We start from the raw sequence: 26,130 nt of genomic DNA, 5'->3' as shown, positions 1-26,130 counted from the left end.
AGTTCAACCCATAGCCTAACCTAACATGCCCTAACATGTTGATCCAGAGGAAGGCAAAAAAAACCCATGTAGCAAGAGTAAGCTCCACATTGGGGAAAAAAATTCCTTCCCAACTCCACATACGGCAATCAGACTAGTTCCCTGGATCAACGCCCTATCAAGGAATCTAGTGTATATACCCTGTAACATTATACTTTTCCAGAAAGGTATCCAGTCCCCTCTTAAATTTAAGTAATGAATCACTCATTACAACATCATACGGCAGAGAGTTCCATAGTCTCACTGCTCTTACAGTAACGAATCCGCGTCTGTTATTATGCTTAAACCTTTTTTCCTCCAAACGCAGAGGATGCCCCCTTGTCCCGGTTTCAGGTCTATGATTAAAAAGATCATCAGAAAGGTCTTTGTACTGTCCCCTCATATATTTATACATTAACATAAGATCACCCCTTAGTAGTGTTGAGCGATACCGTCCGATACTTGAAAGTATCGGTATCGGATAGTATCGGCCGATACCCGAAAAATATCGGATATCGCCGATACCGATATCCGATACCAATACAAGTCAATGGGACATCAAGTATCGGAATGTATCCTCATGGATCCCAGGGTCTGAAGGAGAGGAAACTCTCCTTCAGGCCCTGGGATCCATATTAAAGTGTAAAATAAAGAATTAAAATAAAAAATATTGTTATATTCACCTCTCCGGCGGCCCCTGGACATCAGCGGGAGGATACGGCGTCCGGCACGGCTTCTTTCTTCAAAATGCGCGCCTTCAGGACCTGTGGAATGACGTCCCGGCTTCTGATTGGTCGCGTGCCGCCCATGTGACCGCCACGCGACCAATCAGAAGCCGCGACGTCATTCCTCAGGTCCTAGAAGGCGCTCATTCTAGGACTTTAGCTGAGGAATGACGTCGCGGCTTCTGATTGGTCGCGTGGCGGTCACATGGGCGGCACGCGACCAATCAGAAGCCGGGACGTCATACCACAGGTCCTAAAGGCGCGCATTTTGAAGAAAGAAGCCGTCCCGGACGCCGGATCCTCCCGCTGATGTCCAGGGGCCGCCGGAGAGGTGAATATAACAATATTTTTTATTTTAATTCTTTATTTTACACTTCCGATACCGATACCCGATATCACAAAAATATCGGATCTCGGTATCGGAATTCCGATACCGCAAGTATCGGCCGATACCCGATACTTGCGGTATCGGAATGCTCAACACTACCCCTTAGTCTTCGTTTTTCCAAACTAAATAGTTCCAAGTGTAATAACCTATCTTGGTATTGCAGACCCCCTAGTCCTCTAATAACCTTGGTCGCTCTTCTCTACACCCGCTCTAGTTCAGCTATGACTTTCTTATACACCGGAGACCAGAACTGTGCACAGTCTTCTAAGTGTGGTCGAACTAGTGACTTGTATAGAAGTAAAATTATGTTCTCCTCATGAGCATCTATGCCTCTTTTAATGCATCCCATTATTTTATTTGCCTTTGTAGCAGCTGCCTGACACTGGCCACTGAATATGAGTTTGTCATCCACCCATACACCCAGGTCTTTTTCATTGACGGTTTTGCCCAGAGTTTTAGAATTAAGCACATAATTATACATCTTATTACTTCTACCCAAGTGCATGACCTTACATTTATCCCCATTAAAGCTCATTTGCCATTTATCAGCCCAAGCTTCTAGTTTACATAAATCATCCTGTAATATAAAATTGTCCTCCTCTGTATTGATTACCCTGCAGAGTTTAGTGTCATCTGCAAATATTGAAATTCTACTTTGAATGCCCCCTACAAGGTCATTAATAAATATGTTAAAAAGAAGAGGGCCCAATATTGACCCCTGTGGTACCCCACTGCTAACTGCTACCCAGTCCGAGTGTGCTCCATTAATAAACACCCTTTGTTTCCTGTCCCTGAGCCAGCTCTCAACCCACTTGCACATATTTTCCCCTATCTCCATTATTCTCATTTTATGTATCAACCTTTTGTGTGGCACCGTATCAAAAGCTTTTGAAAAGTCCATATACACTACATCCACTGGGTTCCCTTGGTCCAATCCGGAACTTACCTCTTCATAGAAACTGATCAAATTAGTCTGACATGAACGGTCCCTAGTAAACCCGTGCTGATACTGGGTCATGAGGTTATTCCTCTTCAGATACTCCATTATAGCATCTCTTAGAATGCCCTCCAGGATTTTACCCACAGTAGAGGTTAAGCTTACTGGCCTATAATTTCCGAGTTCAGTTTTTGTCCCCTTTTTGAATATTGGCACCACATTTGCTATACGCCAGTCCTGTGGTACAGACCCTGTTATTATGGAGTCTTTAAAGATTAAAAATAATGGTCTATCAATGACTATACTTAATTCCTGCAGTACTCGAGGGTGTATCCCATCCGGGCCCGGAGATTTGTCAATTTTAGTGATTTTTAGACGCCGCCGCACTTCCTGCTGGATTAAGCAGGTAACATTTAATTGGGAATTTTTATCACTAGTCATTTTGTCTGCCATGGGATTTTCTTGTGTAAATACTAGTGTTGAGCGATACCGTCCGATACTTGAAAGTATCGGTATCGGATAGTATCGGCCGATACCCGAAAAATATCGGATATCGCCAATACCGATATCCGATACCAATACAAGTCAATGGGACATCAAGTATCGGAAGGTATTCTCATGGTTCCCAGGGTCTGAAGGAGAGGAAACTCTCCTTCAGGCCCTGGGATCCATAGGGATGTGTAAAATAAAGAATTAAAATAAAAATATTGATATATTTACCTCTCCGGCGGCCCCTGAACTCAGCGCGGGTAACCGGCAGGCTTCTTTGTTCAAAATCAGCGCTTTTAGGACCTGAGAATCACGTCCCGGCTTCTGATTGGTCGCGGGCCGCCCATGTGACCGCCACGCGACCAATCACAAGCCGTGACGTCATTCGCAGGTCCTTAACGCGCTCATTTTTTAAAAATGAGCGCGGTAATGACTTTCAAAGACGTAGCGGCTTGTGATTGGTCGCGGCCACGCGACCAATCACAAGCCGCGACGTCACCGCAAGCTATTAACGCGCTCATTTTTAAAAATGAGCGCGTTAATGGCTTTCAAAGACGTAGCGGCTTGTGATTGGTCACATGGTCGCGACCAATCACAAGCCGCTACGTCTTTGAAAGCCATTAACGCGCTCATTTTTAAAAAATAAGCGCGTTAAGGACCTGCGAATGACGTCGCGGCTTGTGATTGGTCGCGTGGCGGTCACATGGGCGGCCCGCGACCAATCAGAAGCCGGGACGTGATTCTCAGGTCCTAAAAGCGCTGATTTTGAACAACGAAGCCTGCCGGTTACCCGCGCTGAGTCCAGGGGCCGCCGGAGAGGTAAATATATCAATATTTTTTATTTTAATTCTTTATTTTACACATCTCTATGTATCCGATACCGATACCCGATACCACAAAAGTATCGGATCTCGGTATCGGAATTCCGATACCGCAAGTATCGGCCGATACCCGATACTTGCGGTATCGGAATGCTCAACACTAGTAAATACTGATGAAAAAAAGTCATTTAGCATATTGGCTTTTTCCTCATCCTCATCCACCATTTCACCCAGACTATTTTTAAGGGGGCCAACACTATCATTTTTTAGTTTCTTACTATTTATGTAGTTAAAGAATATTTTAGGATTATTTTTACTCTCTCTGGCAATGAGTCTCTCTGTTGCAATCTTTGCTGCCTTGATTTGCTTTTTACAGAATTTATTTAATTTTCTGTATTTATTTAATGCCTCATCACTACCTACTTCCTTTAATTCTCTAAATGCTTTCTTTTTGTCACTTATTGCGCCCCTTACAGCTCTATTTAGCCATATTGGTTTCCTCCTATTTCTAGTATATTTATTCCCATACGGTATATACTGTGCACAGGTCCTATCCAGGATGCTAATAAATATCTCCCATTTTCTTTGTGTATTTTTGTGTCTCAGGATATCGTCCCAGTTAATTGCACCAAGATCCTCTCTCATCCGTTGGAAATTTGCCCTCCTGAAGTTTAGTGTCCTTGTAACCCCTCTATTACACATCTTTTTAAAGGATACATGAAAACTTATTATTTTGTGATCGCTATTACCCAAGTGACCCCCAACCCTTATATTTGATATGCAGTCTGGCCTGTTGGTTAATATTAGGTATAGCAGTGCCCCCCTTCTTGTTGGGTCCTGAACCAGTTGTGAAAGGTAATTGTCTCTCATAGTTGTCAAAAACCGATTACCTTTGCTGGAACTGCAGGTTTCTGTTCCCCAATCTATTTCAGGGTAGTTGAAGTCCCCCATAATAATGACTTCTCCTTGAGTCGCAGCTTCATCTATTTGCTTTACGAGGATATTCTCCATTGCTTCCATTATTTTTGGAGATTTATAACAAACCCCTGTCAGTAATTTATTATTTTTTCCCCCTCCCCTTATCTCCACCCACAGGGATTCTACATTTTCATTACATTCACCTATATTATCACGCAGGATGGGTTATAAGGACGATTTTACATATAGACACACCCCACCTCCTCGCTTATCTGTACGGTCATTTCTGAACAGGCTATAGCCCTGCAAGTTAACAGCCCAGTCATGGCTCTCATCCAGCCATGTCTCAGATATCCCCACAATGTCATAATTATGCTCCAAAAACATTAGTTCTAATTCGTCCATTTTTTTGGCGAGGCTTCTGGCATTAGTATACATACATCTTATGTATCTCTCTGCACCTCTATTCTTTCTTAAATTATTAACTGTTCTAACCCCACCCCCCATGCCACCGCACACCCCCATCTTCCTTATTTGTGCCCAGGTCTCTATCTGCACTATCTTCCCCTCCTATAAAATGAATACCCTCCCCCCCAATTCCTAGTTTAAACACTCCTCCAACCTTCTAGCCATTTTCTCCCCCAACACAGCTGCACCCTCCCCATTGAGGTGCAGCCCGTCCTTAGCGTAGAGCCTGTAGCCAACTGAGAAGTTGGCCCAGTTCTGCAGGAACCCAAACCCCTCCTTCCTACACCAATTCTTGAGCCACTTATTAACCTCCCTAATCTCCCGTGGCAGTGTCCATGGTACATCTCTCGTGTTGTCTGGAATTAATGTGGCCGGGTTCTTGATGTCATGAGGAATTTCCCACTTACCCACCCCGTCAACTGAGAGGCCGTGTGAGTTGCATTTGCTGGCATCTGCAGCGCGCATGCACTGTTTTACGGCACTGATTTTCTGAACACCTGTCAGATTTGTTCATAAGCACTCAAGGGACACATATAGCCGCAGCAACATGAGGAAGTCGATGTGAAATATGCATTGGGGCTGCACTAGACATATGTTGGCAGGCAGTACTATGGGTAAGTTGAGCATCTTCTATGGCACTATTTCTCCTGGTTTCTGAGACATTTGAAAACTAGCATTTACTCTTGTATCTTTACCCTTGCTGTATATCCTTCTTGACCTGGGGTTCTTCTATATACACTGCACCTTAGAGTATGCTCACACCACCATGTTTCACTGTTGGGATTGTGTTGGGCAGGTGATGAGCAGTGACTGGTTTTCTCCACACATACCGCTTAGAATTATCACCAAAAAGGTCTATCTTCGTCTCATCAAACCTGAGAATCATATTTCTCATAGTCTTGGAGTTCTTCATGTGTTTTTTAGCAAACTCTATGTGGGCTTTCATATGTCTTGCACTGAGGAGAGGCTTCCATGGGGCCACTCCGCCATAATGGCCCGACTGGTGGAGGGCTACAGTGATAGTTGACTTTGTGGAACTTTCTCCCATCTCCCTACTACATCTCTGGAGCTCAGCAACAGTGATCTTGGGGTTCTTTTTTACCTTTCTCACCAAGGCTCTTCTCCCACGATTGCTCAGTTTGACTGGACGGCCAGGTCTAGGAAGACTTCTGTGGTCCTAAACTTCTTCCACTTAAGGATTATGGAGGTCACTGTGCTTTTAAGGACCTTGAACACTGCAGAAATTCTGTTGTAACCTTGGCCAGATCTGTGCCTTGCCACAATTCTGTGTCTGAGCTCCTTGACCAGTTCCTTTGACCTCATTATTCTCATTTGGTCTGACATGCACTGTGAGCTGTGAGGTCTTATGTAGACAGGTGTGTGCCTTTCCAAATCAAGTCCTATCAGTTTAATTAAAACAACTGGACTCCAATGAAGGAGTAGAACCATCTCAAAGAGGATCACAAGGAAATGGACAGGATGTGACTTAAATATGAGTGTCTGAGCAAGGGGTCTGTATACTTATGACCATGTGATATTTCAGTTTTTCTTTTCCATTTTATTTGTAAAAATTTCTACATTTCTGTTTTTTTCAGTCAAGATGGGGTGCAGAGTTTACATTGATGAGTGAGAAAAAATGAACTTTTTTGAGTTTACCAAATGGCTGCAATGAATCAAAAAGTGAAACGTGTAAAATAGTCTGAATACTTTCTGTACAGTCTGTATGTTTATTGATATTCTTAATGGGAGAATAAGGTATAAAAATTCAGTTGATAGAAGTATTTTACGGCATGTCAGTATCAGTTATTGACAGATTGATCCATGTAGGATCGTCTTCGGATTTAATTTCCTTAATTTCACAAGTCCCCTCTAATTCAAACACTCTGCTATTTGATTTGCGAAGATTGGACAAAAGAAAACATAACCATTTGCATTATCAGCTCAGAGCCCGAGAGAGACATGTTTGTCCATTTAACTGTAGGCTGACAGCGCAAAAGAGGTATGTACAGTAGGATAGGGACACATCAGAGGGAGCTCACCTTGCCATGGTTCATGGGCATACATGAATTGACAAATTAATGTGCTAAGAACCTTCATTTTTGTAGGTGCATCTTCCTGAAAAATAACAGTTTAGTTTCAATATTTTCAGGGTTTGCATATATCTTGACTTATGTAGTGTGATGCTGTGTTTTATTTTTCCAGCTTGCACCTGTTCACACATAGTAGGTGCTTGTCAGGTTTTTTCTATCAAATGCAAACTCAAATAGGCTTTATTGGCAGGACCAAAATACAATATCTATCTATTTATCTATCTATCTATCTATCTATCTATCTATCTATCTATCTATCTATCTATCTATCTATCTATCTATCTATCTATCTATCAATCCAGAAAAATAGAGAAACGGCACAGTTAAGGCAGGGTGCCAAGCCTCAGAGTGCTCTTTAATAGCTCATATAGCAATATTTCGAAACAAGTGTGGATCTTTCTCAAGCAGTTATAAAAGTGCATGTGCAGAGTATTTATGGCAACCAAATAAATATATATTTAGCAGCAATTTATAAAATATGCATAATTGTGATCAAAATATAATCATATAGTGCATAACCATACAGCAAAGTATACAGATACAAAGTCATATAGTGCAAAAATTGTGCAAAAGTGTACATTAAAGGATAAAAAATCCATAAAAATATATAATTAATCATTACAGTCAGCTGTGCATAACTGTCAGAAGGAAAATTCATTAGGAACAGACGAAAGCATCTGGTCATGCGCAGTCAAACTGGAACTACTTGAAACGTCATCTTTGTAAAGGTAAAAGGATGCTATGCGCATGCGTCAAATCCCGGCTCCAAAACCGGAATTACAACAATTTTAACACATGCTCAATGGCCAAATCGGTGCACAAAATGCCTTTCTTTTCAGAGACGATAATACTACATGTAATGCTTCGTAATAAAGAAAAATAATGAAAAATAAATTAAACAAATAAAAGAAAATATATTTGAAAGCGGCACTGTGGAGTTTATAAACTGGTTAAAAAAATTATACTAGAAGGACATTGATGCAGGAATACCCCCATGTGCTGGGGTTGTCAACCCATTGAACTAAAGGAGACAGATGGATAGAAATACCCCAACTTGGAGCAAAACCCCAAGCATCATCCCAAATGTCCATAACTAGTTAAGATAAATATATAACCATAATTTCCAATGCTCAAATCCCCTGAAAACAAAATAAAACAAAAAAAAAAAAAATAATAAATAAATAATAAAATAATAAATACAAAATAATTTAAAAAAATAAACAAATTTATATTCCCCAGCATCCACAATCCATTTACGTCTAAAGACATGGAGTCATGGGATGAGTCATGTTCACAGGATGAATTCTGGCACAACTTGATCTTAAAAAAAAGAAAAAAAGGAATAATTAGTTACCAGGACAACACCACTTCAAATCACAATATCGGTCATAGAAAACAAGCCACATCTATAATGTCACATCACATTTAAAATCAACATTCAAGCCATGGGGTTTTAGTGTATTCAATTTTCTAATCCACTCTAACTCACAAATTTTAAGCAATTTAACTAGTGATGGGCGAGCACTAAAGTGCTCGGGTGCTTGTTGCTCAAGCAAATTGGAATATTCTAAAAGGACCATTTTTAAACAGTGAGTCTCGTATGCTGTAATTGCCTAAGCAGTGAGTGGCTGGGCTGCCAAGAATTACAACGCAGCCCAATACCCCTTTCACGAGAGGTACATGAGAGCCTTCTGAAAAAATGTTGCATTGAATGTAAGGCCTGCCCTGCTACCAAGTCATTTGCACCTCAATAAGCCTTTGAACCCAGGTACTGGATGGCCACAGGAAGTCCCACTTCACATTCTTCAGTTGGTCCTCCCATACTGTTTCCTTATGCATTGAATGTAAGTGCCGCCTTTAACCAAATGTGCATGCAACACAATCTGTCGTGAATTCTGCTCTTGGGTTCCCTCCAGTGGTTGTAGCTGGGAATGCAGTTGTCTCCGAGTCACAGTCCTGGCCAGGTGTATCTGCTAATTGCTGTTCTGACTGGGATATTTAAGTGTGCAGGATTCATTAGCCCTGGTCAGTTGTTAATGTTTCTTTGGAAGTATTGGATCTCTGCCTGGCCTCACCTGCTTAGCTGCCAGTTCAGCAAAGATAAGTGTTTATTTCTTTTTCTGAAGCACACTTGCTGTGTGCTTATTTTCAGTGCTGATCTTTTGTTTCTATTTGCTCCAGCTTTGACTATGTCAGTTGCTTTTCTCACTCTGGTTGGATTCTCTGGAGTTGCAGTTATACTCTCCACATCTTTTGCAAAAAACGTATCAACCAAATACCCTGTTTTTTCCATCTTTTTACTAGCACTTGCTGTCCACTGTGATTTTTTTTGCAACAGTGTGTTTTTGGTTTTACTGTGCTTTTTTGTGTTTTCAAGTCTCTTGGTGGTGTGAACATGTCTCTACGGGCTTGTTCACTGTGCGCGCAGCTCATGTGTTCTGGTTTCATATAATTGTTTTCTTGTGTCCACAAGACTGGGGAGGCCTCCACCCCTCTTTTTTTGAGCTGTGCGCACAGGAGCCGTTCTGTCCAGCGTGTCCACATGGACATTCCTTTTCTGAATCCTGCTCATACAGGTATTGTACATATGACCAGGTTTTCAATACATCAGATAGGGATTACATACATTAGTTAGGACTGCTCTGATATGGGTATACCTTGACGTTTGGTAGAGCGGCTTAATATATATTTTTTGCAAAAAACGTATCAACCAAATAGCCTGTTTTTTCCATCTTTTTACTAGCACTTGCTGTCCACTGTGATTTTTTTTGCAACAGTGTGTTTTTGGTTTTACTGTGCTTTTTTGTGTTTTCAAGTCTCTTGGTGGTGTGAACATGTCTCTACGGGCTTGTTCACTGTGCGCGCAGCTCATGTGTTCTGCTTTAACCAAATGTGCATGCAACACAATCTGTCGTGAATTCTGCTCTTGGGTTCCCTCCAGTGGTTGTAGCTGGGAATGCAGTTGTCTCCGAGTCATAGTCCTGGCCAGGTGTATCTGCTAATTGCTGTTCTGACTGGGATATTTAAGTGTGCAGGATTCATTAGCCCTGGTCAGTTGTTAATGTTTCTTTGGAAGTATTGGATCTCTGCCTTGCCTCACTTGCTTAGCTGCCAGTTCAGCAAAGATAAGTGTTTATGTTAAGGACTGGCGGAATGCACCATGTATAGATGGTACGAAACTAGGTGCGTTCGCAGTCCGAGGTCCACCGTGCAGGTAAAAGACCCTGCAGCTAGCAAGACGGACAATATGGCGGTACACTAAAGGATACACGCGTGGGTTAAACCTCACCCAGCGTGAAGAAAGCGATCCTGTTAATCCACAGGACCGCAGTACCGCACTAGTGCGCGAGCAAGTGGTCAGCGGACTTAACCCCAGAAGGGATTGGAGCCCGATTAGACCCTTGCTGGCGTAACACCGCAACTGGGTGTATAGAGAACCTTAAGAAGTATAAGTGCACAAGAGTGCGAGCGATGCCGCACTAACGGACGCCACTAACCACCCAGACTCGGGTATGGAAAGCGCAAGGCAGGCGCACGGCGCCGTACTGGCAGGCACAGCTACAGGACGCTGAGATGTGTGTCTAGTGCTGTAGGCTAAGTCGGGCGCTAGGTAGCAGCCATACACCTTCCGCGAACAGACATTCAATAGGGAAGGGGTTTCCAAGGACGACTTGCACTCACAACATACACACATCAACAATTGTTAGACAATACTAGCGCATGGCCGTGCGGTCATGCGCAGTTTATATAGGAGCAGCACAGGAAGTGGCCACAGCACTTTTGCCCTTCTAGGACCTGCCAAGAGGACCAATGGAATGTGCTGCAGAGCCTGAGCACATGACCCTCGATCTCCAACGGGAGACCTTACGCTGGGCATGCTCAGTACATGCAGACAAGGACTTAGTCCCAGAGAAGTCCGCTCGCTGCTGACCAGTACTGACTTTAATGGCAGAGACTGGAGAAGCAGCACTAACTCTCTGAACAGAGTGAGAATGAGCAAGACGCTGGGACCGACGTCCTTGCTGAGCAGGCTCCACTGCGGCTGGACAAGAATGGGAGACCGCAGCGGAAGTGGCTCGAGATTCCCCCAGTGCAGAAGCGGGAACTCGACCCCTAACATTACCCCCCCTCCTAGGGCCCCCCCCTCCTTGGGCCTCGCTACGTTCAAAGGCAGCAATGAGCTGCGGAGCCCGAATGTGCTCCACAGGCTCCCAGGTTCTATCCTCTGGACCATGACCCTTCCAATCCACCAAAAAAAATTTTTTGCCACGTACCACCTTGCTTCCCACAATAGCATTCACCTCAAATTCATCCGTGGATGAACCCGATGTCCCAGCAGATGACTCAGAAAACCGAGACAAACGAACGGGCTTTAAGAGGGAAACGTGAAAGGTATCGGTGATACCAAGGCGTGGAGGAATGGCCAAACGGTAAACCACAGGGTTGACCTGTTCCAGAACTTTAAACGGGCCAATGTAGCGAGGAGCAAACTTAGTGGACTCAACTCGCAGCCTGATGTTACGGGCAGAGAGCCACACTAAGTCGCCGGGAGCAAAGACCGGAGCGGGGCGCCGGTGTGTATCAGCCGAAACCCTCATTCTCTCCTTGGAGGCCCGGATAGCATCCTGTGTGCGGTCCCAGATGTCACGTGCCTCCACCGCCCAGTCTGCCACCCTAGAATCGGTGGAGGACACGGGCATGGGCACAGGGACACGCGGATGCTGGCCGTAATTAAGGAGAAAAGGAGTTTGACCAGTGGAATCGGCTACGGCGTTGTTCAGGGCAAATTCCGCCCAAGGTAGCAAAGATGCCCAGTCATCCTGCCTAGCAGAGACGAAATGTCGCAAATATGTCACCAGAGTCTGGTTGGTTCTCTCCACCAACCCATTCGTCTCGGGATGGTAAGCAGAGGAGAGGTTTAACTCTATGCTGAGTAAACGGCAGAGCTCTCTCCAAAACCGAGATGCGAACTGGGGACCCCGATCGCTGACAATTTTATCAGGCATACCATGCAAACGGAAAACGTGTTTAACGAACAACACCGCCAAGGCCCGTGCTGAGGGTAACCGAGGAAGCGGCACCAAATGCACCATCTTAGAGAAATGGTCAGTGACAACCCAAATAATGGAGCAGCCACGCGACTTGGGTAGACCCACCACAAAGTCCATTCCGACCATCTCCCAGGGCCTGTCTGCCACCGGTAGAGGGTAAAGCAACCCAGCAGGCCGTTGCCGAGGAGACCGATTCTGGGCGCAAGAAACGCACGCCTGAATGTAGTCCCTGACATCTCGGGCCATATGCGGCCACCAGTATGTTCTCGCCAAAAGCTCTGATGTCCTCTTGGTCCCAAAATGCCCCCCCACTCTGGAGGAGTGAGCCCAAGAGAGAACCTCCGGTCGCAAGTTAGCTGGCACGAAAGTCTTGCCCGGGGGCACAGACTCTAGCGAAACCGGAGCTACAGTTCTCAGGCTCTCAGAAGGGACAATAAGCCGAGGCTCCTCCTCCTCCTCCTCAGATGACACTACGGAGCGGGAGAGAGCGTCGGCACGAACGTTCCTCTCCCCGGAGAGAAAATGGAGAGTAAAATGGAACCGGGAGAAGAACAGGGACCATCTAGCCTGGCGAGAATTCAGCCGCTGGGCCGTCTGTATATACACCAAGTTCTTGTGGTCAGTGAAGACTTGGAAGGGAAAGCGAGCTCCCTCCAAGAGGTGTCTCCACTCTGAAAAAGCCAACTTCATAGCTAGCAACTCCCTGTCCCCGATGGAATAATTCCTCTCCGCTGGTGTGAAGGTCTTGGAGAAGAAGAAGCAAGGATGCTTCCGACCTTGAGCATCCTTTTGGAAAAGGACTGCTCCAGCACCAACGGATGAGGCATCCACCTCCAAGATGAATGGTTTATCTACATCGGGGCGATGTAGGATGGGAGCGCTAGCGAAGTGTGACTTAATCGAGAGAAAGGCCTTGGAGACCTCCTCTGACCACAACTTGGGATTTGCTCCCTTCTTGGTGAGGGCGACCAAGGGAGCTACCAAAGTTGAGAAGTGTGGAATGAACTGGCGATAATAATTAATGAACCCCATAAAGCGCTGCACCGCTTTAAGAGAATGGGGTTCCTGCCAGTCCATTACAGCCTGTAGCTTGGCAGGATCCATAGCCAAACCCTGGGCAGAAATGATATATCCAAGGAAAGGCAAGGACTCCTGCTCAAACACACACTTCTCCAACTTAGCGTAGAGGGAGTTTGCCCGTAAGAGGTCGAAGACTTTGCGAACATCTCTCCGATGGGAGTCTATATCTGGAGAGTAGATGAGAATGTCATCCAGATAGACTACGACCGAGGTGGTGAGCATATCCCGAAAGATGTCGTTCACAAAGTCTTGGAAAACGGCTGGGGCATTACAGAGCCCAAAGGGCATCACTAGATATTCATAGTGCCCATCCCTGGTGTTAAAAGCCGTCTTCCATTCATCCCCCTCACGGATGCGAATCAGGTTGTAAGCACCCCGCAGATCTAACTTTGTAAATACCTTTGCTCCCCGTAGCCTATCAAAAAGCTCAGATATCAGGGGTAATGGGTACTTGTTCTTAACGGTAATTGCGTTAAGACCCCTGTAGTCTATGCATGGACGTAAGTCTCCAGTCTTCTTCTGTACGAAGAAGAACCCAGCCCCTGCCGGTGACACTGACTTCCTAATGAATCCTCTTGCCAGATTCTCCTGAATATACTGGGACATTGCCTCCGTCTCCGGGAGAGATAACGGGTAGACTCGACCCCGGGGAGGCTCAGCACCAGGCAAGAGGTCAATAGGACAGTCATAGGGGCGGTGAGGCGGAAGGGTCTCCGCAGCTCTTTTGGAGAACACGTCTGCATGGGACCAATAGTGCTTGGGGAGAGAGGAAAGATCTGCGGGTACCTGTGTAGTAGCAACCTGAACGCACTCCCTCTGACATCTACCCTCACAGGATTTACTCCATCCCAAAATTCTCCCAGAGGACCACTCAATATGAGGAGAATGGTAGCGAAGCCATGGCATCCCCAACAGGACCTCATCAATTCCCTCAGGAATGACTAATAGGGAGATTATCTCCTGATGTGATGGAGACACAGATAGGGTGAAAGGAATGGTTTGGTGGGTAATCTGTGAAGGTAGTGTTGACCCATTTACCACTCGAACGGTCACTGGCTGGGCGAGCATCACCAAGGGTATTGCGTGACGCTGGGCAAAGGCGGAGGACATAAAGTTACCCTCTGCCCCAGAGTCCAAGCATAGCTCGACCGTGAGAGTGGATGGGCCTATGGTAATTGTCCCCTTGAAGGACAACTTTGAGGCAAACGTCGCCGTGTCTAGTGTACCTCCTCCAACTGCCACTAGACGCTGACGTTTCCCCGACCGCTGAGGACTCTTGGAGGCAAGACGTCCTGACTGCTGGCAAACATGACGAACCTTATGTGCACGAGCGGACTGAGACTTGGATCCCGCTCGTGTCACCTCCAAGGTCTCATGTGACTCAGATGCCTGGACTGGAGATTTCAAAGGTTTGGCGAAGGTAGGAGCCAGCCGAAACCTCTGCCTACACTGGGCTCGTTCCAACCTCCGCTCGTTAAAACGGAGGTCTATACGAGTAGAAATAGATATTAACTCCTCCAGTGTGGCAGGAATCTCCCTAGTGGCCAGAGCGTCCTTAACATGGTCAGCCAGGCCCCTCCAGAATATGGGGATAAGGGCTTTATCCGACCACTCCAGCTCGGAAGCTAAAGTACGGAATCGGACGGAAAAATGGCTGACCAAGGACTCACCCTGAGTTAATGCCAGTAGTTGGAGCGCTGTATCATGGGTGAGTTGAGGTCCTAGAAAGACCTTTTTCAGCGTGCCCAGAAACAACGGAGCACTCTGCACCACATGATCATCACGCTCCCACAGCGGCGTAGCCCACTCCAACGCCCTGTCCGACAACAGCGAGACAATAAATCCCACCTTAGCCCGCTCTGTAGGAAAACGTGCAGCCAGGAGCTCGAGGTGGATAGAGCACTGACTCACGAATCCCCTACAAGTTTTGCAATCTCCAGAAAATTTTTCTGGCAACGGGAGGCGGGATAATGTCGGAACAGGGGTGGCAGTGGACAAGGTTGCTGCCGCCACGCCAGCAGCCTTTACAGCAACTGCGGTAACATCCACAGCTGAGGTTGAGTTCTCGAGAACCTTCAACCTACCCTCCAACTGCTGGATATACCGCAAAGATTGCTGAATGTCCGCCATACTAGCCAGACCTTGGCGCTAGTATTATGTTAAGGACTGGCGGAATGCACCATGTATAGATGGTACGAAACTAGGTGCGTTCGCAGTCCGAGGTCCACCGTGCAGGTAAAAGACCCTGCAGCTAGCAAGACGGACAATATGGCGGTACACTAAAGGATACACGCGTGGGTTAAACCTCACCCAGCGTGAAGAAAGCGATCCTGTTAATCCACAGGACCGCAGTACCGCACTAGTGCGCGAGCAAGTGGTCAGCGGACTTAACCCCAGAAGGGATTGGAGCCCGATTAGACCCTTGCTGGCGTAACACCGCAACTGGGTGTATAGAGAACCTTAAGAAGTATAAGTGCACAAGAGTGCGAGCGATGCCGCACTAACGGACGCCACTAACCACCCAGACTCGGGTATGGAAAGCGCAAGGCAGGCGCACGGCGCCGTACTGGCAGGCACAGCTACAGGACGCTGAGATGTGTGTCTAGTGCTGTAGGCTAAGTCGGGCGCTAGGTAGCAGCCATACACCTTCCGCGAACAGACATTCAATAGGGAAGGGGTTTCCAAGGACGACTTGCACTCACAACATACACACATCAACAATTGTTAGACAATACTAGCGCATGGCCGTGCGGTCATGCGCAGTTTATATAGGAGCAGCACAGGAAGTGGCCACAGCACTTTTGCCCTTCTAGGACCTGCCAAGAGGACCAATGGAATGTGCTGCAGAGCCTGAGCACATGACCCTCGATCTCCAACGGGAGACCTTACGCTGGGCATGCTCAGTACATGCAGACAAGGACTTAGTCCCAGAGAAGTCCGCTCGCTGCTGACCAGTACTGACTTTAATGGCAGAGACTGGAGAAGCAGCACTAACTCTCTGAACAGAGTGAGAATGAGCAAGACGCTGGGACCGACGTCCTTGCTGAGCAGGCTCCACTGCGGCTGGACAAGAATGGGAGACCGCAGCGGAAGTGACTCGAGATTCCCCCAGTGCAGAAGCGGGAACTCGACCCCTAACAGTTTATTTCTTTTTCTGAAGCACACTTGCTGTGTGCTTATTTTCAGTGCTGATCTTTTGTTTCTATTTGCTCCAGCTTTGACTGTGTCAGTTGCTTTTCTCAGTCTGGTTGGATTCTCTGGAGTTGCAGTTATACTCTCCACATCTTTAGTTAGGTGGTGGAGTTTTGTATTTTCTGCTGTGGATATTTTTGTAGTATTTTTATGATGACCGCTTAGTATCCTGTCCTGTCCTTTTCTATTTAGCTAGAAGTGGCCTCCTTTGCTAAGCCTGTTTTCTGCCTGGGTGTGTCTTTTCCTCTCCAACTCACAGTCATTATTTGTGGGGGGCTGCCTATCCTTTGGGGGTCTACTCTGAGGCAAGATAGTTTTCCTATTTCCATCTTTAGGGGTATTTAGTTCTCCGGCTGTGACGAGGTGTCTAGGTGTGTTAGGTACACTCCACGGCTACTTCTTGTTGCGGTGTTAAGATCAGGGTTTGCGGTCCGTATAGTTACCACCTACTCCAGGGAAAGTTTTCATGCTGCTCCAAGGCCACCTGATCATAACAACCATCCCCCCTTGGAAGAATCATGGAGGAGGGCCTCATAAAAAAAATTCCCATTACAAAGGAGCGGGTCTCCTAGACTCATAATGCCCATACAATAAGTGCATGGACTGACAAACATTCCCCATGGGGGTACATTTTGTAAAACTATTTTATGGGCATCATAGACACCCTTGCCAAAAATTGGACTGGCTGTAGCAACACAGAACCCGTTAACCCTGGTGATCTAGTGGCAGAGAATGAGAAGACATAATGATAAATCATAATGAAATCAAACAAATAAAGTATGTGAATCCACCTATAAAAGAAAATAACAAAAGGGAGGGGCGAACACAGGTTCATAGATATGAAGCCAGAATGTGTCCAACGAGATATGATGGTCCCTAGCAACAGCTCCGAGACAGGGATATAAATAAAAATGTAACATAACAGTATTTCAATGTTTTTTTATTGGATAGGTATACAGTAGGTTATAAGAGGATGGTCCAGAGATAGGAAAACTGAAAAATATATTAATAATTTGGAAGAATATATGTACATCTTGTTTTTATGACATTTCCCCCTGGGGGAGTAACATTTGTTTTGGTTTCAAATTAATAATTTGCATCATAAAAACACCCTTGCACAAAAATTGGACTGGCTGTAGCAGCACAGAACATGTTAACACTGGTGATCTAGTGGAGGAGAATGATGACATGTTGAGGAACACCTCATGAAAAACTAGGCCCAATTTTAAGGAGCGGGTCTCCTAGATTTGTAATGCCCATACACGAAGTGCATGGGCTGACAAACATTTCCCCATGGGGGGCCACATTTTTTAGAAATAGCGTATGGGCATCACAGACACCCTTGCCAAAATTGGACTGGTTATATTAGTACAGGACACGTTAACTCTGGTGACCTAGTGGTGGAGAATGAGGAGACATTGATGAAGGCCTCATTAAAAACTAGGCCCAATGTAAAGGAGCGGGTCTCCTAGACTTGTAATGCCCATACACAAAGTAGATGGGCTGACAAACATTTCCCCATGGTGGGTACATTTTTTTTAGAAATATTGTATAGGCATCATAGACACCTTTGGCAAAAATTGCACTGGCTGTAGCCGCACAGAACACGTTAACCCTGGTGATCTAATGGTGGAGAATGAGGAGACAATGCTGAAGGCCTCTTTAAAAACTAAGCCCAATGTAAAGGAGCAGGTTTCCTAGACTTGTAATGCCCATACACAAAGTGCATGGGCTGACAAACATTTTCCCATGGGGGTACATTATGTAGAAATATTGCATGGGCATCATAGACACCTTTGCCAAAAATTGCAGTGGCTGTAGCAGCACAAAACACGTTAACCCTGGTGATCTAGTGGTGGAGAATGAGGAGCCATTGATGAAGGCCTAAATTAAAAACAAGGCCCAATGTAAAGAAGCGGGTTTCCTAGACTTGTAATGCACATACACGAAGTGCATGGGCTGTCAAAAATTTCCACATGGTGGGCACATTTTTTAAAACTATTTTATGGGCATCAAAGACACCCTTGCCAACAATTGGACTGGCTGTAGCAGCACAGAACACGTTATCCCTGGTGATCTAGTGGTGGAGAATGAGGAGACATAAAATAAATCATACTGAAGTCAAACAAATGACTAAAAAATGTGAATCCACCTATGAAAGCAAATAACAAAATTGAGGGGCAAACACAGGTTCATAAATATGAAGCCAGAATGTGTCCAACAAGATATGTTTGTCCCTAGCAATAGCTCAGAGACAGGGATATAAATAAAAATATAATATGAAAGTATTTCAATATTTTTCTATTGGAGAGGTATACACTACCTCATTAGAGGAATGTCCAGAGATAGGAAAAATGGAAAATATAAGAATAAATGGGAAGAATATTCGTACATCTAATTTTTATGACATTTTTCCCTGGGGGAGTAACATTTGTTTTGGTTTCAAATTATTATCGGGTATTCTAAAAACACCCTGGCACAACAATTGAGTGACTTTTGCATCATGACATACATTCACCCTGGTGTTCTAGTGGTTGAGGATGAGGATAAGGTGGAGGATAACACCAAACAGATCAAATCAAGAAGCGTATACCCATGTGTGGTTGTGAAGAGCTGTATGAGAATACACCTTCACAACCACAATACACAATACACAATACACCTTCACAAAAAAATGAGAGGTTATCTTTCGCTGTTTTCATTCGGTGGTGTATAGAAGTATTGCCCTGTCCAGCTCTTGATCATTTTTATAAGAATCAGCCTGTCAGCATTTTCAGTTGACAGGTGGATTTTTCTTATCTGTGATAATTCCACCAGTGGCACTAAAAACCCGCTCTGACAGATTGTTAGCAGCAGGGCAGGTCAGGACCTCCAAAGCATAAAGAGCTAGTTCATGCCACGTATCCAGCTTGGATAACCAATAATTAAAAGGCACAGAGGAATCCCAGAGGATGTTTGTACGATCTTCAAGGTACTCCCTCAGCATCTTCCCAAACATTGCACTTCTGGTGACAGCACCCCTTGCCTTTGTCCCGGCACGGAGGGTCTAAGAAAACTGTCCCAGAACTTTGCCATTGTTCCCCTGCCTGAGCTGGATTGCACCTCTGTGTCTCTCGCTTGGATTCCTTGGTTATACAACAAACTCTGACATCTGCTGCCAGCGTTCTCACATGGGAATTTTCTAAGTAATTCCGCTACAAGGACGCTCTGGTACTGCAACATTTTAGCACACCTCTCTGCTTCTGGCATAAGAGATTAAAAGTTCTCATTGTAGCGTGGGTCTAAAAGTGTCACCAACCAGTAATGAATGTCACCAAAAATTTTTATAATGCGAGGGTCATGTGAAATGCAGCGCAACATAAAGTCAGCCATGCGTGCCAGACTGCTAACAGGCAAGACTTCCGTGTCCTCACCAACAGGACGACTGACCATGCTGTCCTCCTCCTCCTTCCTGTCCTCAGGCCATTCCCGCTGAACAGATGGTATGACAGCTATGCTTGTATTACCTTCTAAAGCACATGAAAGTAACTCGTGTTCTTTCTCCTCCTCCTCTTCATTGTCTACCAATGCACTTTGGGACAACATGTAGCTGGGCTGAGTGAAATCACTATGTATGGCTCCTTGCTCCATATCCATGTGCTCTGCCTGCAATGCATTCTCTTCAATTGTGAGCAGATAGGTTTTCAGAATGCAGAGACTCGGGAGGGTGATGCTAATTATGGCGTCATCACTAGGGTTGAGCGACCTTCACTTTTATAGGATCAGGTCGGGTTTCACGAAACCCGACTTTTGGAAAAGTCGGGTCGAGTGAAATCGGCCGATCCTATAAAAAAGTCGGGGTCGGGGTCGGCCGAAACTCGAAACCCAATGCAGTGCATTGGGTTTCCATGGTTCCCAGGGTCTGAAGGAGCAGAAACTCTCCTTCAGGCCCTGGGATCCATATTTAAGTGTAAAATATAGAATTAAAATAAAAAATATTGCAATACTTACCCTCTGACGCGCCCTGGTACTAACCGGCAGCCTTCCTCCTTCGAATCCACGCTTCTAGGACCTTGCCGTGACGTCGCGGTGACGTCGCGGCTTGTGATTGGCCGCGACGCCGCCCATGTGACCGCTCGCGCGGCCAATCACAAGCCGCGACGTCACCCGCGACGTCACCGAAGGTCCTGGAAGGGCTGATTCTTAGGAAGGAAGGCTGTCGGAAGGAAGCAGGGCGCTTCCGAGGGTGAGTATATTCCTATTAGGTATATACTCACCCTCGGAAGCGCCCTGATTCCATCCGACAGCCTTCCTTCCTAAAAATCAGCCCTTCCAGGACCTTCGGTGACGTCGCGGGTGACGTCGCGGCTTGTGATTGGCCGCGCGGCCAATCACAAGCCGCGACGTCACCGCGACGTCACGGCAAGGTCCTAGAAGCGCGGATTCGAAGGAGGAAGGCTGCCGGTTAGTACCAGGGCGCGTCAGAGGGTAAGTATTGCAATATTTTTTATTTTAATTCTATATTTTACACTTTAATCTGAATTCCGATACCAATTCCCGATATCTTAAACATATCGGGAATCGGGATCGGAATTCCGATTCCAGATTCAAAAGATCGCCGACTTCATGGCCGACCCCCCACTGGGGTCGGGTCGGGTTTCATGAAACCCGACCTTGCCAAAAGTCGGCGACTTTTGAACAATTTCGACCAGTTTCGCTCAACCCTAGTCATCACTGCTCACAATCTTAGTGCAGTCCTTAAAGTTTTGTAGGATGGTACACATGTCTGACATCCATGTCCACTCCTAAGGTTTTATGTGTGGAGTCTGAACTGAATATTGATGGCCTTGTTGATGCTGGTAGTCAAAAACTGTCCTCATCTGCTCACAAATCCTTTCCAACATACAGTTAGGGCCAGAAATATTTGGACAGTGACACAATTTTCGCGAGTTGGGCTCTGCATGCCACCACATTGGATTTGAAATGAAACCTCTACAACAGAATTCAAGTGCAGATTGTAACGTTTAATTTGAAGGGTTGAACAAAAATATCTGATAGAAAATGTAGGAATTGTACACATTTCTTTACAAACACTCCACATTTTAGGAGGTCAAAAGTAATTGGACAAATAAACATAACCCAAACAAAATATTTTTATTTTCAATATTTTGTTGCAAATCCTTTGGAGGCAATCACTGCCTTAAGTCTGGAACCCATGGACATCACCAAACGCTGGGTTTCCTCCTTCTTAATGCTTTGCCAGGCCTTTACAGCCGCAGCCTTCAGGTCTTGCTTGTTTGTGGGTCTTTCCGTCTTAAGTCTGGATTTGAGCAAGTGAAATGCATGCTCAATTGGGTTTAGATCTGGAGATTGACTTGGCCATTGCAGAATGTTCCACTTTTTGCCACTCATGAACTCATGGGTAGCTTTGGCTGTATGCTTGGGGTCATTGTCCATCTGTACTATGAAGCGCCGTCCAATCAACTTTGCAGCATTTGGCTGAATCTGGGCTGAAAGTATATCCCGGTACACTTCAGAATTCATCCGGCTACTCTTGTCTGCTCTTATGTCATCAATAAACACAAGTGACCCAGTGCCATTGAAAGCCATGCATGCCCATGCCATCACGTTGCCTCCACCATGTTTTACAGAGGATGTGGTGTGCCTTGGATCATGTGCCGTTCCCTTTCTTCTCCAAACTTTTTTCTTCCCATCATTCTGGTACAGGTTGATCTTTGTCTCATCTGTCCATAGAATACTTTTCCAAAACTGAGCTGGCTTCTTGAGGTGTTTTTCTGCAAATTTAACTCTGGCCTGTCTATTTTTGTTATTGATGAATGGTTTGCATCTAGATGTGAACCCTTTGTATTTACTGTCATGGAGTTTTCTCTTTACTATTGACTTAGAGACAGATACACCTACTTGACTGAGAGTGTTCTGGACTTCAGTTGATGTTGTGAACGGGTTCTTCTTCACCAAATTAAGTATGCGGCGATCATCCACCACTGTTGTCATCCGTGGACGCCCAGGCCTTTTTGAGTTCCCAAGCTCACCAGTCAATTCCTTTTTTCTCAGAATGTACCCAACTGTTGATTTTGCTACTCCAAGCATGTCTGCTATCTCTCTGATGGATTTTTTCTTTTTTTTCAGCCTCAGGATGTTCTGCTTCACCTCAATTGAGAGTTCCTTTGACCGCATGTTGTCTGCTCACAGCAACAGCTTCCAAATGCAAAACCACACACCTGGAATCCACCCCTGACCTTTTAACTACTTCATTGATTACAGGTTAACGAGGGAGACGCCTTCAGAGTTAATTGCAGCCCTTAGAGTCCATTGTCCAATTACTTTTGGTCCCTTGAAAAAGAGGACGCTATGCATTACAGAGCTATGATTCCTAAACCCTTTCTCCGATTTGGATGTGAAAACTATCATATTGCAGCTGGGAGTGTGCACTTTCAGCCCATATTATATACAGTTAGGGCCAGAAATATTTGGACAGTGACACAATTTTCGCGAGTTGGGCTCTGCATGCCACCACATTGGATTTGAAATGAAACCTCTACAACAGAATTCAAGTGCAGATTGTAACGTTTAATTTGAAGGGTTGAACAAAAATATCTGATAGAAAATGTAGGAATTGTACACATTTCTTTACAAACACTCCACATTTTAGGAGGTCAAAAGCAATTGGACAAATAAACATAACCCAAACAAAATATTTTTATTTTCAATATTTTGTTGCAAATCCTTTGGAGGCAATCACTGCCTTAAGTCTGGAACCCATGGACATCACCAAACGCTGGGTTTCCTCCTTCTTAATTCTTTGCCAGGCCTTTACAGCCGCAGCCTTCAGGTCTTGCTTGTTTGTGGGTCTTTCCGTCTTAAGTCTGGATTTGAGCAAGTGAAATGCATGCTCAATTGGGTTTAGATCTGGAGATTGACTTGGCCATTGCAGAATGTTCCACTTTTTGCCACTCATGAACTCATGGGTAGCTTTGGCTGTATGCTTGGGGTCATTGTCCATCTGTACTATGAAGCGCCGTCCAATCAACTTTGCAGCATTTGGCTGAATCTGGGCTGAAAGTATATCCCGGTACACTTCAGAATTCATCCGGCTACTCTTGTCTGCTCTTATGTCATCAATAAACACAAGTGACCCAGTGCCATTGAAAGCCATGCATGCCCATGCCATCACGTTGCCTCCACCATGTTTTACAGAGGATGTGGTGTGCCTTGGATCATGTGCCGTTCCCTTTCTTCTCCAAACTTTTTTCTTCCCATCATTCTGGTACAGGTTGATCTTTGTCTCATCTGTCCATAGAATACTTTTCCAGAACTGAGCTGGCTTCTTGAGATGTTTTTCTGCAAATTTAACTCTGGCCTGTCTATTTTTGTTATTGATGAATGGTTTGCATCTAGATGTGAACCCTTTGTATTAACTGTCATGGAGTCTTCTCTTTACTGTTGACTTAGAGACAGATACACCTACTTCACTGAGAGTGTTCTGGACTTCAGTTGATGTTGTGAACGGGTTCTTCTTCACCAAATTAAGTATGCGGCGATCATCCACCACTGTTGTCATCCGTGGACGCCCAGGCCTTTTTGAGTTCCCAAGCTCACCAGTCAATTCCTTTTTTCTCAGAATGTACCCAACTGTTGATTTTGCTACTCCAAGCATGTCTGCTATCTCTCTGATGGATTTTTTCTTTTTTTTCAGCCTCAGGATGTTCTGCTTCACCTCAATTGAGAGTTCCTTTGACCGCATGTTGTCTGCTCACAGCAACAGCTTCCAAATGCAAAACCACACACCTGGAATCCACCCCTGACCTTTTAACTACTTCATTGATTACAGGTTAACGAGGGAGACGCCTTCAGAGTTAATTGCAGCCCTTAGAGTCCATTGTCCAATTACTTTTGGTCCCTTGAAAAAGAGGACGCTATGCATTACAGAGCTATGATTCCTAAACCCTTTCTCCGATTTGGATGTGAAAACTATCATATTGCAGCTGGGAGTGTGCACTTTCAGCCCATATTATATACAGTTAGGGCCAGAAATATTTGGACAGTGACACAATTTTCGCGAGTTGGGCTCTGCATGCCACCACATTGGATTTGAAATGAAACCTCTACAACAGAATTCAAGTGCAGATTGTAACGTTTAATTTGAAGGGTTGAACAAAAATATCTGATAGAAAATGTAGGAATTGTACACATTTCTTTACAAACACTCCACATTTTAGGAGGTCAAAAGCAATTGGACAAATAAACATAACCCAAACAAAATATTTTTATTTTCAATATTTTGTTGCAAATCCTTTGGAGGCAATCACTGCCTTAAGTCTGGAACCCATGGACATCACCAAACGCTGGGTTTCCTCCTTCTTAATTCTTTGCCAGGCCTTTACAGCCGCAGCCTTCAGGTCTTGCTTGTTTGTGGGTCTTTCCGTCTTAAGTCTGGATTTGAGCAAGTGAAATGCATGCTCAATTGGGTTTAGATCTGGAGATTGACTTGGCCATTGCAGAATGTTCCACTTTTTGCCACTCATGAACTCATGGGTAGCTTTGGCTGTATGCTTGGGGTCATTGTCCATCTGTACTATGAAGCGCCGTCCAATCAACTTTGCAGCATTTGGCTGAATCTGGGCTGAAAGTATATCCCGGTACACTTCAGAATTCATCCGGCTACTCTTGTCTGCTCTTATGTCATCAATAAACACAAGTGACCCAGTGCCATTGAAAGCCATGCATGCCCATGCCATCACGTTGCCTCCACCATGTTTTACAGAGGATGTGGTGTGCCTTGGATCATGTGCCGTTCCCTTTCTTCTCCAAACTTTTTTCTTCCCATCATTCTGGTACAGGTTGATCTTTGTCTCATCTGTCCATAGAATACTTTTCCAGAACTGAGCTGGCTTCTTGAGATGTTTTTCTGCAAATTTAACTCTGGCCTGTCTATTTTTGTTATTGATGAATGGTTTGCATCTAGATGTGAACCCTTTGTATTAACTGTCATGGAGTCTTCTCTTTACTGTTGACTTAGAGACAGATACACCTACTTCACTGAGAGTGTTCTGGACTTCAGTTGATGTTGTGAACGGGTTCTTCTTCACCAAATTAAGTATGCGGCGATCATCCACCACTGTTGTCATCCGTGGACGCCCAGGCCTTTTTGAGTTCCCAAGCTCACCAGTCAATTCCTTTTTTCTCAGAATGTACCCAACTGTTGATTTTGCTACTCCAAGCATGTCTGCTATCTCTCTGATGGATTTTTTCTTTTTTTTCAGCCTCAGGATGTTCTGCTTCACCTCAATTGAGAGTTCCTTTGACCGCATGTTGTCTGCTCACAGCAACAGCTTCCAAATGCAAAACCACACACCTGGAATCCACCCCTGACCTTTTAACTACTTCATTGATTACAGGTTAACGAGGGAGACGCCTTCAGAGTTAATTGCAGCCCTTAGAGTCCATTGTCCAATTACTTTTGGTCCCTTGAAAAAGAGGACGCTATGCATTACAGAGCTATGATTCCTAAACCCTTTCTCCGATTTGGATGTGAAAACTATCATATTGCAGCTGGGAGTGTGCACTTTCAGCCCATATTATATACAGTTAGGGCCAGAAATATTTGGACAGTGACACAATTTTCGCGAGTTGGGCTCTGCATGCCACCACATTGGATTTGAAATGAAACCTCTACAACAGAATTCAAGTGCAGATTGTAACGTTTAATTTGAAGGGTTGAACAAAAATATCTGATAGAAAATGTAGGAATTGTACACATTTCTTTACAAACACTCCACATTTTAGGAGGTCAAAAGCAATTGGACAAATAAACATAACCCAAACAAAATATTTTTATTTTCAATATTTTGTTGCAAATCCTTTGGAGGCAATCACTGCCTTAAGTCTGGAACCCATGGACATCACCAAACGCTGGGTTTCCTCCTTCTTAATTCTTTGCCAGGCCTTTACAG

The sequence above is a fragment of the Ranitomeya imitator genome, chromosome 3 (genome assembly GCF_032444005.1).
Source record: "Ranitomeya imitator isolate aRanImi1 chromosome 3, aRanImi1.pri, whole genome shotgun sequence".
In the NCBI taxonomy this organism is placed as follows: domain Eukaryota; kingdom Metazoa; phylum Chordata; class Amphibia; order Anura; family Dendrobatidae; genus Ranitomeya; species Ranitomeya imitator.
The sequence above is the reverse complement of the archived record's forward strand: the minus strand, read 5'-3'. Positions refer to the sequence as shown.